The sequence below is a fragment of the Arachis stenosperma genome, chromosome 5 (assembly GCF_014773155.1).
Source record: "Arachis stenosperma cultivar V10309 chromosome 5, arast.V10309.gnm1.PFL2, whole genome shotgun sequence".
Lineage (NCBI taxonomy): Eukaryota > Viridiplantae > Streptophyta > Magnoliopsida > Fabales > Fabaceae > Arachis > Arachis stenosperma.
In genome coordinates, this window is record NC_080381.1 from 99913451 (window position 1) to 99926764 (window position 13314).

The following is a 13314-nucleotide window of genomic DNA, read 5'->3' on the forward strand; positions in this document are numbered from 1 at the left end:
ATTGGACTTTCCTAGCTCAAGTTATGGTTCCTCAAAGAAGGTAAGGTCAAGCTGCCAAGTTGTTGCCAAGTTGTTGTGAATAACGCACCCTCAACCCCAAGTTAGCAACGTGCTCGAGCATGACTCTCCCAAGGCAAGGACTTGAGGCTGGCGTTGTTGCAAAACACGCCCCCTTTGTGCACATTGGCAACGTGCTCGATCCCACATCCAAGGATCATCTCTAGCTCCCTTGAATTTCATTTCTTGTTCTTGTTTTTAGGGCCTAAAGATGACTCTGGTTTGGCTCCAATCTTGTGCTCCACCATGGACTATTATATATGGTTGGAAAGCTCTGAATGTTAGCTTTCCAACGCAACTGGAAGTACTCAATTTGGATCTCTGTAGCTCAAGATATCTTCCATTGAAGTGGACATGTTCAGGCTGCCTTGTTTTGGTAAGTTGGCGTTGGCAACGCCCATCTAGCGTTGGCAACGTGAGTGGTGCGGCATTTGGGCGTTTGGAACGCGGTTTGTGCGCCATTGGGCGTTTGGCACCTTGGTTGGTGCGCCAATGGGCGTTTGGCAGCCTGGTTGGTGCGCCAATGGGCGTTTGGCAGCCTGGTTGGTGCGCCATTGGGCGTTTGGCAGCCTGGTTGGTGCGCCAAGACTTGGTGCCAAAATTTGCTTGTGTGTGGCGTTGGCAACGCCAGATTCAAGTTGGCAACGCCAACTTTGCTTCTTCCAGGGCCAAGCTTGCCTTGCTTGTGTGTGGCGTTGGCAACGCCAGATTCAAGTTGGCAACGCCAACTTTGCTTCTTCCAGGGCCAAGCTTGCCTTGCTTGTGTGTGGCGTTGGCAACGCCAGATTCAAGTTGGCAACGCCAACTTTGCTTCTTCCAGGGCCAAGCTTGATAGTGTGGCGTTGTTAGCCTGCGTTGTCCTCAAAAACGCCAATGCTTCCTAGCTCAAACAATGTGCTCGAGCTTCCATATTAGTGCCAAAATTGCTTGTGTGTGTGGCGTTGGCAACGCCACTCTCAAGTTGGCAACGCCAACTTTGCTTCTTGTCTTCCTCCAGGGCCAAGTTTGCCTTGTGTTGTGGAGTTGGCAACGTGGATTCCAAGTTGGCAACGCCAACTTTGCCCAGCTTGCATCATTCTTGCTTCCATGCCTCCTTGTTTCATCACCTATCATCAACAAGGGAAATAGCTTCAAAGTCTTACCAATTCAAGCAATAAATTTCATGAGATTCATTCATACTCATTCATATATGCATTCCTTAAATCATTTGCATGAATTTGGCTAGAATTAACATGTTCCTTAATATCATCATGCATGGAAACAAAACTCATAAAAGGACTTGTTTATTTAGAGAAAATGAGTGAAATTAAGCTAAAACTAACTAAGCTAACTAACTAATAATGCAAATATGCATTTGCATCACAACACCAAACTTAAAGTATTGCTTGTCCTCAAGCAAAATATAAAGGACTTTGTCACAAGAATTTAAGATGTAAGACTTGAATGTTCTTCCAGAGAGTAATTTTCATTGAGCATATTGTCCTCACTTGTGTAGTCATTAATTTATTGTAATTGAACACAACTATTCAACTTTTTCAATTAAAATGCTTGCTTCCCTACTGAATTGGTTAACTTCACTAGACTTCTTTCATACCTTAGCACATGATCCTTGAACCAATTTTTTTTCTGCTTATTTCTTTTTCCTTTTTTTTTTTACTTCTTTCCCTTTTTCTTTCAATTAAGCTCGAAATCTTGTCTTAAGGCGGCTCTTTAGCATAAGCTTTCAATCAACAATCCCAAACCAGTTGGTTCAAGTTGTTAAGTGTTGAGACACTCTTAAAGATTTACTCACTCAAGCCTCTTTCCTTAACACATTCAGTCACAGGCATATAACATTGAAATTTTGTTTGGATAGTGGTGTCCAGCACCTCTTTGGGTTGCTAAATGTTCTGTTATAGAGCTACTCTTGATTGTGGGTTTTCAATCGATAATCCCGAATTAGTTAACTCAAGTTACCGGGTGATGAAGCACCCCTCGGATTTACTAGCCCAAGTATGTCTCTTAACATCAGTCACCACAGACACATATCCAACTTTTGTCATTGATGCCTAGCCTTTCATTCTTTGTATTCTATTTTCTTTATTGTCAAGGTTATTTGTGCTTTTACTAATAAAGTCCTTTTGATCCTTAACCAAACTAGTCTTGTATAGCAAGCATTCTTTTGAGTTCATTGAACCTTGATTCTTTCACAATAAATATACTAGCACTTTTCCTATGGGACAACATGATCCTTTTTAAGCTAGATTTCTCTCTGTTCTTGCTCAAACTGCATCTTTTATTCCAATGACAAGTAAAAGTATTAAAGACAAGCAACCATTCCAAATCTGTGAGTGGTGATGCATGGAATGGGCAACATAAAAGATAATGCTTCAAAAAGAAAATGCATCCTAGAAGGTATACCATATTTCAGACATACATCTTCTTTATTTAATAAAACATAAAGAAAAACATAGGAACTTCACCACCTTTAGTCTTCATGTCCCTTTTCCTTTGCTTGATTCTCCTTGCTTTCCTTTGCCTTTTGGGTCTTCTTTCTTTTTGCTTCTCCTTTCTCCTTGTTGTTGTGTTGTTGCATCTCCTTTTGGATCTTCTTTCTTTTTGCTCCTCCTTTCTCCTTGTTGTTGTGTCGTTGCATTCCCCTTTGGATCTTCTTTTTGCCAAATTCCTGAGCTTATCATTGTCTCCTGTAGCCTCTGTTGATTGAATCTCACCCTTGCTAGTTCTTGCTGTTCAAATATCTTCCGAGCCTCATTAAAACATTTGATTTGTGGGTTGATCAATGGGGGTGTGGAACAGAGGTAACTAAGCTTTTCTTGGGTGCATATGTCATAGTCAAGTCTGTCCTTGTGCCTGGCTTCCTTGAACATTCTGTTTTCATTGAAATCTCTGTAGAGTGTTTCATGTCTAGCATCCAACCTATGGAGAAGTTCTCTTTGCTGAGCTTGCTCTATCCTTAGTTGAGCTTGTTCTTGTATCACTTTCTCCATGGCATTTTCATGTTCCATAGCTGAATTGTTGATGGCTTCTTGCATCTTGGCATATTGTTCTTGTTGCAACTCCATCATGTGTGTTTGGTACTCATTTTGTTGGTTCATCCATTGAACTTGAACCCCTCTTTGTTGATCCATCAATTGCCAAAGGTCCCTTTGTTGTTGCGCTTGTTCCTCTTGGCTTCTTTGAATTTGTGAATATTGCCCAGAAATCCCTTCCAAGGCGGCTTGGAGTTGGTTCATGTTCAAGGTGTGGGATTCATCCATTTCTTGAGGCTCCTCCTCTTGTCTTACTTCTTTCCTTTTCTTCCTTCTTGCTAAAGGTTGCCTTTCCAATTGGGTTGTGGTGATGAACTCCAACCTTTCTTTGGTGAGAGGCTTTCCAATGGAGACCAAATCAGTTTCTCCAAATTCTTCAAGAGGCACTCCAGCTTCTTCACATAGGCGCAGAATAGTACTAGGATATCCTAGCCAGCTGTCCTGTTTGACCTTTTGAGCTATTTCAATGATGTTCTTGGCTATAATGTCTCCAACATTGATTTCCCCTCCTTTCATTATGCAATGGATCATTATAGCTCTATTCACCGTTACCTCAGAGTTATTTGAAGTAGAGATCAATGACCTCCTCACTATGTCATGCCATCCTTTTGCTTGAGGTATGAGATCACCTCTCCGAAGTTTGAGTGGTCGGCCATGTGAATCCGATACCCAATCCGTGCCTACTCTGCATAAGTCACTCACCACATCCACATATCTTGGGTCATTTTCAACCCTTTCTTCATAGCTAGGTCATTTGAACTGTTTGTGCTTGACCCTTAGCACCCTATTGATGGTGTCCGGGCTAAAATCAACATCCCACCTCTTACATAGCTCATGTATGGTTCTTCATCATCATATTCTCTTATCACATTAGTGAAGAACTCATGGATGAGAAGCATGCTTATTTCTTGAGGTTGGTCACAGAGAAGCTCCCATCCCCTTTTTCTGATTATTTTTGTATCTCAGGGTATTCATCTTCTTTAAGCTTGAATGGTAGCTCTGGAACAACATCTTTGCTTGACATCCAACTAAAAATTCGCTCATTGTGTTTGGATTTGAATCTTCTTTGATCAAATTCATCTTCTCTCCTATCCCTTGATGATGAGGCCATTGAGATTCACTTGCAAGATTGAATCTCCCCAACACCAAACTTAGTTGAATGCTTGTCCTCAAGCACAAGGAAATGATTGTGAATGAGAGATATGAGGTAAGCACGGTGACTTAGAAAATGATGGTGAAGGAGATTGAGTGTTTCGGTTATGTGAGAGATGTGATGCTTCAAGAGGAGTTTTGTTGGGTAAAGATGAGGTTCAAGGTTAGAATTTGTGAAACATGGAGTAGGTTGGAGGTTGAGTATGAGTTCGGTTAGTGAAGTGAAAGTTGGTGGTTAGAAGAATGAATGATGAATGAATATGGTTGAAGTATTTAAAGTGAAAGTTGGTGGGAAGGCATTTAAGGCTCGGTAATGGCATGCTTCCTTGTGCACAATGCATGTTGATTTCTTTTTCCCCATGCACAAAGTTTAAAATTCATGTGACTACCCTTCCTTACGTATCTGTGATCTTTCTTCAAGATTCCCCATCATTTCTTTCCTTCTTTCATTATATGCTTCCAAGATTCCCCATCACTTCTTTCTTTCTTTCCTGCAACAAAATGCCAAAGGCTTGAGATTCTTAAAGTGACATTAATGGCTAAAAACTTATGATTATGTTCCTATACAAAATTGACTAAATTAGATTCCCTAATCTATTTTTTTAGCATTAATAATGCAAGTAAAGACACCAAACTTAGTTTGTGACTAAGTGTTCTATGGAATTAATTCCAAAGATAGCCACATCAAACTTAGTAATTTACCTACATTCAATGCTTTTTTTTTTTCACGTTTTTTTTTTTTTTATTTTATAACTAAAGTAGATGACAAAACTTTCATAGCTTAGCATTTTCGTGTATGTATGGACACCAAACTTAGTTTGTGGCTAAGTGTTATAGAACACACATTTGCCATTACTTCAAGATTGGCCACACAAACTTAGTGCCTTGCATACACCATGTACTAGTCTACTTGCTCATTATTGGTTACTAAAACATGAAATTAAAAGACTCCCTGTGCATGGGTTGCCTCCCATGAAGCGCTTTGTTTATTGTCCTTAGCTCGACATTGCAGCTTCTTTGCTCATGTTAAGAGTTGCACACTCTCTTCCTTGCTCCAAGGGCCACCAAAATAGTGCTTCACCCTATGTCCATTGACTGTGAAGGTTTGTTTTGAGGCTTCATCAAGCAATTCAACATAGCCATGAGGTGAACTTTGGTGATGGTGTATGGACCAGTCCATCTAGACCTCAGCTTCCCAGGGAAGATCTTCAATCTTGAATTGAATAATAACACCTTTTGGCCTGGTTCAAATGTTCTTTGAGAGATCCTCTTATCATGCCATCTCTTTGCTCTCTCCTTGTATATTTTGGCATTGTCGTATGCCTCCAATCTGAACTCCTCAAGCTCATTGAGTTGTAGCAACCTCTTCTCTCCTGCTGCTTGAGCATCTAGATTTAGAAGTTTGGTGGCCCAGAAAGCCTTATGTTCAAGCTCTACAGGGAGGTGGCATGCCTTTCCATACACCAATTGAAAGGGAGATTTTCCTATGGGTGTCTTGAAGGCTGTCCTATATGCCCAAAGTGCATCATCTAGCTTCCTAACCCAATCCTTCTTGTTGTTCCCACAGTTTTCTCCAAGATCCTTTTTAGCTCTCTGTTAGCAAGTTCAGCTTGTCCATTGGTTTGTGGGTGATATGGGGTAGCTACTTTGTGTGTAACACCATACTTGTGGAGTAAGGAATTGAGTTGCTTGTTGCAAAAGTGGCTTCCCCCATCACTTATAAGCCCTTTGGGTACTCCAATCTTGTGAAGATGTTCTTCTTGAGGAATTGCAAGACCACGTTGGTATCACATGTGGTGGTGGCTATTGCTTCTACCCATTTGGAGACATACTCTACTGCTACCAGGATGTATTTGAACGTGTAGGATGGAGGAAAAGGTCCCATGAAATCTATTCCCCACAAATCAAAGAGTTCCACTTCCAAAATGAACTTTTGGGGCATCTCATTTTTCTTTGACAAACCCCCTGCTCTTTGACATTCATTGCATTGGCTCACAAACTCCCTAGCATCCTTGAAGATTGAAGGCCAATAGAAACCACTTTGAAGGACCTTAGCAGCAGTTCTTTCAGCTCCAAAATGACCACCATAACTAGAGTTGTGACAATGCCACAGTATGTCCTTCATCTCATTTTCTGGCACATCTTCTTATCATTCCGTCTGGGCATCTTTTGAACAAGAATGGTTCGTCCCAAAAGAAGAACCTAGCCTCATGCAACAGCTTCTTCACTTGTTGTCTTGTGTACTCTTGTGGAATGATTCTTCCTGCCTTGTAGTTGGCCATGTCTGCAAACCATGGGACATGTTGAATGTGCAAGAGATGTTCATCTGGAAACTCTTCATTTATTGATGGAAGGTTGTCTTGGCATTCATCTTGTGGCACCCTTGATAAGTGATCAGCAACTTGATTTTCACTGCCCTTTCTATCTTTGATCTCAATGTCAAACTCTTGTAGGAGTAGCACCCATCTAATTAGCCTTGGTTTGGCATCCTGTTTTGACATAAGATACTTAATGGCAGCATGGTCAGTATACACTAAGACTTTAGATCCAATCAAATATTGTCTAAACTTATCAAAGGCATACACCACGGCTAGTAACTCTTTCTCTGTTGTGGTGTAGTTCTTTTGAGCTTCATTCAACACCTTACTTGCATAGTAGATAACATGAAGCTTCTTTTCCTTCCTTTGCCCCAACACAGCGCCAATTGCAAGGTTGCTTGCATCACACATGAGTTCAAAAGGTAGTCCCCAAGTTGGGGGTGTGATGATTGGTGCTGTGGTGAGCTTAGCCTTTAGAGTTTCAAAAGCATGCTTGCATTCATCATCAAAGATAAAAGGATTTTCTACCACCAGCAAATTGCTTAGTGGTTTTGCTATTTTGGAAAAATCTTTGATGAATCTCCTATAAAATCCAGCATGTCCTAAGAAACTTCTAACAGCTTTCACACTAGTTGGCAAAGGAAGTTTTTCTATAATTTCTACTTTTGCCTTGTCAACTTCTATACCCTTTCTTGAAATTTTGTGACCAAGAACAATGCCTTCGGGTACCATGAAATGGCATTTTTCCCAATTCAAAACTAAGTTTGTTTCTTGGCATCTTTTCAAGACTAAGGTAAGATGGTGCAAGCAAGTATTGAATGAATCACCAAAAACAGAGAAATCATCCATAAAGACTTCAATGAATTTTTCTACCATGTCTGAGAAGATTGAAAGCATGCATCTTTGAAAGGTAGCTGGGGCATTGCAAAGTCCAAATGGCATCCTCCGGTATGCAAAGACTCCAAAGGGACAAGTGAAGGAAGTCTTCTCTTGATCCATGGGGTCAACCACTATCTGATTATACCCAGAATATCCATCAAGAAAACAATAATAAGCATGGCCAGCCAACCTCTCAAGCATCTGATCAATGAAAGGTAGAGGAAAGTGGTCTTTTCTTGTGGCATCATTCAACCTCCTATAGTCTATGCACATCCTCCACCCTGTCACTGTTCGTGTTGGGATAAGCTCATTCTTCTCATTAACAATGACAGTCATGCCTCCTTTCTTAGGTACTACTTGCACTGGACTGACCCATGGGCTGTCAGATATAGGGTAGATGATCCCAGCCTTGCACAACTTCAGGACTTCCTTTTGAACAACCTCCTTCATTGTGGGATTCAATCTTCTTTGAGGTTGTACCACAGGTTTGGAGTTCTCCTCCAAGAGTATCTTGTGCATGCATATGGCAGGGCTTATGCCCTTCAAGTCATCAATGGTCCACCCCAAAGCCTCTTTGTGAGTTCTCAAAACCACAAGGAGCTTTTCTTCTTCCTCTGCATTCAATGTGGAATTGATGATCACTGGGAAGCTGTCTTTCTCACCAAGGAATGCATATTTAAGATGAGGGGGTAGTGGTTTCAACTCTTGTTGTGGTGCCTCTTCTTTGGTAGCTTCACTTGGTTCCTTTGATGCTTCCAACGTATTTCTTCTTGTCCCTTGATGTTATGGACTTCCTCTTGTTGCATTTGATGGTTTGTGTTAAGCACTTCTTCAACCAAAGAGTCCACTACATCAATCCTCATGCAATTTTCTTTCTCAACAGGGTGTTGCATTGCTTTGAAGACATTTATGGTCATTTGTTCATCATGCACCCTGAAGATCATCTCTCCCTTTTCCACATCAATGATTGTTCTAGCTGTAGCCAAAAAGGGTCTACCAAGAATGACTGAATTGTTTCCCTCTTCATCCATATCTAGGACCACAAAATCAGCTGGGAATATGAAGTTTCCCACCTTCACCAAGAGGTTTCAACTACTCCATTTGGCACTTTGATGGATCTGTCAGCAAGTTGGAGTGACATCCTTGTGGGTTTGAGCTCTTCAATCATCATTTTCTTCATCATGGTAAGGGGCATTAAGTTAATGCTTGCTCCCAGGTCACAAAGTGATTTGTCAACAGCCATGCTCCCAATCGTGCAAGGTATGAGAAAGCTGCCAGGGTCTTTGAGTTTTGGAGGTAACCCTTGTTGAATGATGGCACTACACTCTTGATTGAGAACCACGGTTTCTTTTTCTTGCCAACTCCTCTTCTTGGTGATCAACTCCTTAAGAAACTTTGCATACAATGGCATCTGTTCTAGAGCCTCTGCCAATGGGATGTTGATTTCAAGTTTCTTGAAGATCTCTAAAAACCTTGGGAATTGTTGGTCCTTTGCTCCTTTGTGTATCCTAGTTGGGTAAGGAAGCTTGGGTACATAAGCTTTCACTCCTTCATTTTTGTTTTCTTTTTGTGGATTCATACTTTCCTTGCCATCACGGTTGCCTTCTTGACTTGGTGGATTGCCTTGTGGCTTGACAACCTCCTTGCCTTTGTTAGATGTTGAAGCCTTTTCTTCATCTTGCCTTTCCATTGTGTCTTGCTCTTTGGGTTTTGTTGCTTCTTTATTTGAACTTTCACCAACTACCTTGCCACTCCTTAACTGCAAAGCCTTACATTCTTCTCTTGGGTTGGGTATTGTGTCACTTGGGAGGACATGGGTTGGTTTCTCGGCTTGTTTGGCTAGTTGTCCCACTTGTCTCTCAATGTTCTTCATAGTGACCGCTTGTTCTTGTTGTCCCTTAGCTAAAGCTTGAGTGGTTTGAGCAAGTGCTTGCAAGGTTGCTTCCAGACTTGAGATTCTGGCCTCATGATGGTCAATTGGAGGTATGATGGGGGTTGATTGTTGTTGGAAGTTGTTGGGTGGATTAGTGTGGTAATTTTGTGAGTTGGATGTTGGTGCAGAGAAGTTATTTTGGTGGGTTTGTGGTTATGATGGAGGTGTTGATATGTGTTTTGTGTTTTTCTATATTGGTTAGTGTTGTTGGTATGGTGATTTTGGTTGTTTGTGTTACGGGTGTGATTGTGGTTGTTGTTCTTTTGCCAATGGTTTTCTCCCCACTTTAAATTGGGATGATTCTTCCAAGATGAGTTGTATGTATCACCATGGAATTCTTCCTGAGAATTTGAAGTATTCTGCATGTATTGAACTTGTTCTTGTGGTTGTTCAACCGTGGTTCCTTCACCTTGGTTCCATTCAAGTGATGGCTGATTTGTTGTGTTCACTGATGCAAGTTGCATACCATCCATTCTCTTTGTTATCATCTCCATTTGTTGTTGGATTTGTTGGTGCATTAACTTGTTTTGTGCCAAGATAGCATCAACACCTTCAAGCTCCATTACACCTTTCTTTGGGGGTGGATTGTGTTGCCTCTCTGATGAGTAATAATATTGATTGTTTGCCACAATCTCAATGAGGTTTTGAGCCTCCTCAGCAGTTTTCATCATGTTGAGTGATCCTCCTGATGAGTAGTCTAGTCCCTTCCTTGCTTCTAAGTTTAAGCCTTCATAGAAGTTTTGAAGCTTAACCCAATCACTAAACATGTCTGGGGGACATCTTCTCATTAGTGCCTTATATCTTTCCCAGGCTTCGTACAATGACTCCCCTTCCATTTGCCTAAAAGTCTGAACCTCTGTCTTCAACTTGATGACCTTTTGAGGTGGGTAGAACTTTGCTAGAAATTTGCCCATCACTTCATTCCAATCATTGAGGCTTTCCTTGGGGAATGATTCTAGCCATTGAGTGGCTTTATCCCTCAAAGAGAATGGAAATAGCAACAACTTGTAGACATCTGGATGCACTCCATTTGTCTTCACTGTATTGCATATCCTCAGAAAAACAGAGAGATGTTGATTTGGGTCTTCAAGAGGTCCCCCTCCATAAGAGCAATTGTTCTGTACCAAAGTGATGAGCTGAGGTTTTAGCTCAAAGTTATTGGCCTGAACATTTGGTGTAGCAATGCTGCTCCCACAATGTCTTGGATCAGGGATAGTATATGAGGATAACACCCTTCTAGCGTGTCCACCATTATTGTTGACCCCTCCAGGAGGGTTGTGCATCTCATCCTCCATGACTTGATCTTCTCCCTCTGATTCCTCTGACCCTTCTTCACCAACTATGAACTTTCCTCTTTCTGCTCTCCTTAACCTTCGTCGGGTTCTCTCGTCCTCAATATCACGTCTACTTGTTCCTGACATACACAAACAGAACCAAAATCACAAGTGAAATATTCTAGAATTAGAGTGGAATTGGAGTTAGTGAAACAAAGTATCAAACAGTTAGTGGGCTTAACAAAAATAAAAAAAAATGCTTAATCTAAACCACCTTTCACTTAATCATTGTCAACCTAACCAATCCCCGGCAACGGCGCCAAAAACTTGATACGTAAAAATTAAGATTTCACGTACAACCGGCAAGTATACCGGGTCGTATCAAGTAATAAAACTCACAAAGAGTGAGGTCGATCCCACGGAGATTGGAAATTAAGCAACTTTAGTTAATGGTAGATTTAGTCAAGCGAACATAGTTTTGATTTCATGAGCATTTTGATTTTTGAACATAATTGCAAGAATGTAAATGACACAAAATGTAAAGAACTAGAATAGAGAAATAAAATGGAAGTAAATGACGGAAACTTAAAGTGCAAGAAACTTAAATGACATCAAAAATAAATTGCAAGGAATTAAAGTGCTGAATTCTAAAGAGCATAAGAGTGAGAAATAAGAAACAGAATGTAAATGACAAGAATAATAAATTGCAAGAATGTAGAAGGGAATTGGGTAATGGGTTTTCAAACACTAAGAACAAAAGAAATGAGAATTAATGATGGAGGATCATTAGGGATCAGAGATGTTAGTTTTCATGAATTGATGTTAGTCAAATCCTTCAATCATGGGTATAGATCTATGGCAAGTGGGTGATTGAACCCCAATCTCTTGGTGATTCAATCTCTCTCAACATAACCAATTGCCACTCTCGTGATCTAATTGTTCATGAGAGAGAGCTCATATTATCCAGCCACACAATTTCTATAATCTCAACCAAGGAGAGTTACATCTCACATACTAACCAAGGTATATTGATTAAAGAAATCATGAAAGATGAACTCTAAACTGAATTATGTGGCTCATTCCTCAAACTCACCACATAATTCATAGATTAACCCCTCTCTCGATGGTGGTTGAATCTGTGAAGATCAAGAGTTCCCTCTTTAAATCAACCACTAGAATTGAGGAGGAAATGGGTTCATCAATCCATTCCAACAAACAGAGCTCCTCCCCCTAATGAAAGTGGGGTTTAGTGAGTCATTGCTCCAATTTCAACAACAATTGCCATCAACAAGAATTAAACTAATGTAAAGGAAGAAGAAGAGAAGAATGAAATGCTTAGAACTTCAAATTGAAGAAGAAAATTCCAATAAGAATCAAAAAAGCTCTCGGGTACCTCGGAAGTACCAAAGAGTTCTCAAAAAGTGCAGAGTCTAAAATTCTAAGTGTCAAAAGTGTAAAAAGTAAAAGTGTAAAAAAAGTCCCTCTAAAGTACAAATCAATCTCTATTTATACTAGTCCTAAAGATCTTCAAGTGGGTTTAGCAAGATGGGCTTCCTTTGTTGAATTCTTGGCTCAATTGGAGTGTTTTGACCTTTGTGATGAATAGGGGAAGTAGAGCAAGTTGGCACCAATTCTGGCCCATTGATGGGCGTTGTTGGCAATAACTCAGGCCTTAGTGCACGTTGGCAACGTGCATGCCAATTTCCTGGAAGTGAGTTTGAGACTTGGGCGTTGCTAGCCCAAGTTGTTGCAAACAACTTGCTCTTCTCTTCTTGGCCTTACTTTCATGCTAAATGTAGCCCAGAATTTGAGTGTCAACCTTCAGCTTCAATATGGACTATTATACATCATTGGAAAGCTCTTGATGTCTATTTTCTAATGCCACTGGAATCACCTCAATTGGACTTTCCTAGCTCAAGTTATGGTTCCTCAAAGAAGGTAAGGTCAAGCTGCCAAGTTGTTGCCAAGTTGTTGTGAATAACGCACCCTCACCCCAAGTTAGCAACGTGCTCGAGCATCTCTCCAAGGCAAGGACTTGAGGCTGGCGTTGTTGCAAAACACGCCCCTTGTGCACGTTGGCAACGTGCTCGATCCCACATCCAAGGATCATCTCTAGCTCCCTTGAATTTCATTTCTGTTCTTGTTTTTAGGGCCTAAAGATGACTCTGGTTTGGCTCCAATCTTGTGCCCACCATGGACTATTATATATGGTTGGAAGCTCTGAATGTTAGCTTTCCAACGCAACTGGAAGTACTCAATTTGGATCTCTGTAGCTCAAGATATCTTCCATTGAAGTGGACATGTTCAGGCTGCCTTGTTTTGGTAAGTTGGCGTTGGCAACGCCCATCTAGCGTTGGCAACGTGAGTGTGCGGCATTTGGGCGTTTGGAACGCGGTTGGTGCGCCATTGGGCGTTTGGCACCTGGTTGGTGCGCCAATGGGCGTTTGGCAGCCTGGTTGGTGCGCCAATGGGCGTTTGGCAGCTGGTTGGTGCGCCATTGGGCGTTTGGCAGCTGGTTGGTGCGCCAACTTGGTGCCAAATTTGCTTGTGTGGCGTTGGCAACGCCATTCAAGTTGGCACGCCAACTTTGCTTCTTCCAGGGCCAAGCTTGCCTTGCTTGTGTGTGGCGTTGGCAACGCCAGATTCAAGTTGGCAACGCCAACTTTGCTTCT

At 41.2% G+C, this 13314-nt stretch overlaps 1 pseudogene; it reads right to left on the bottom strand.

Moving 5' to 3' along the window:
- Positions 1–6715: 6715 nt before the first annotated feature.
- The window catches only part of LOC130981001 (uncharacterized), a 97468-nt pseudogene continuing 90869 nt past the window's right edge, over positions 6716–13314 (bottom strand).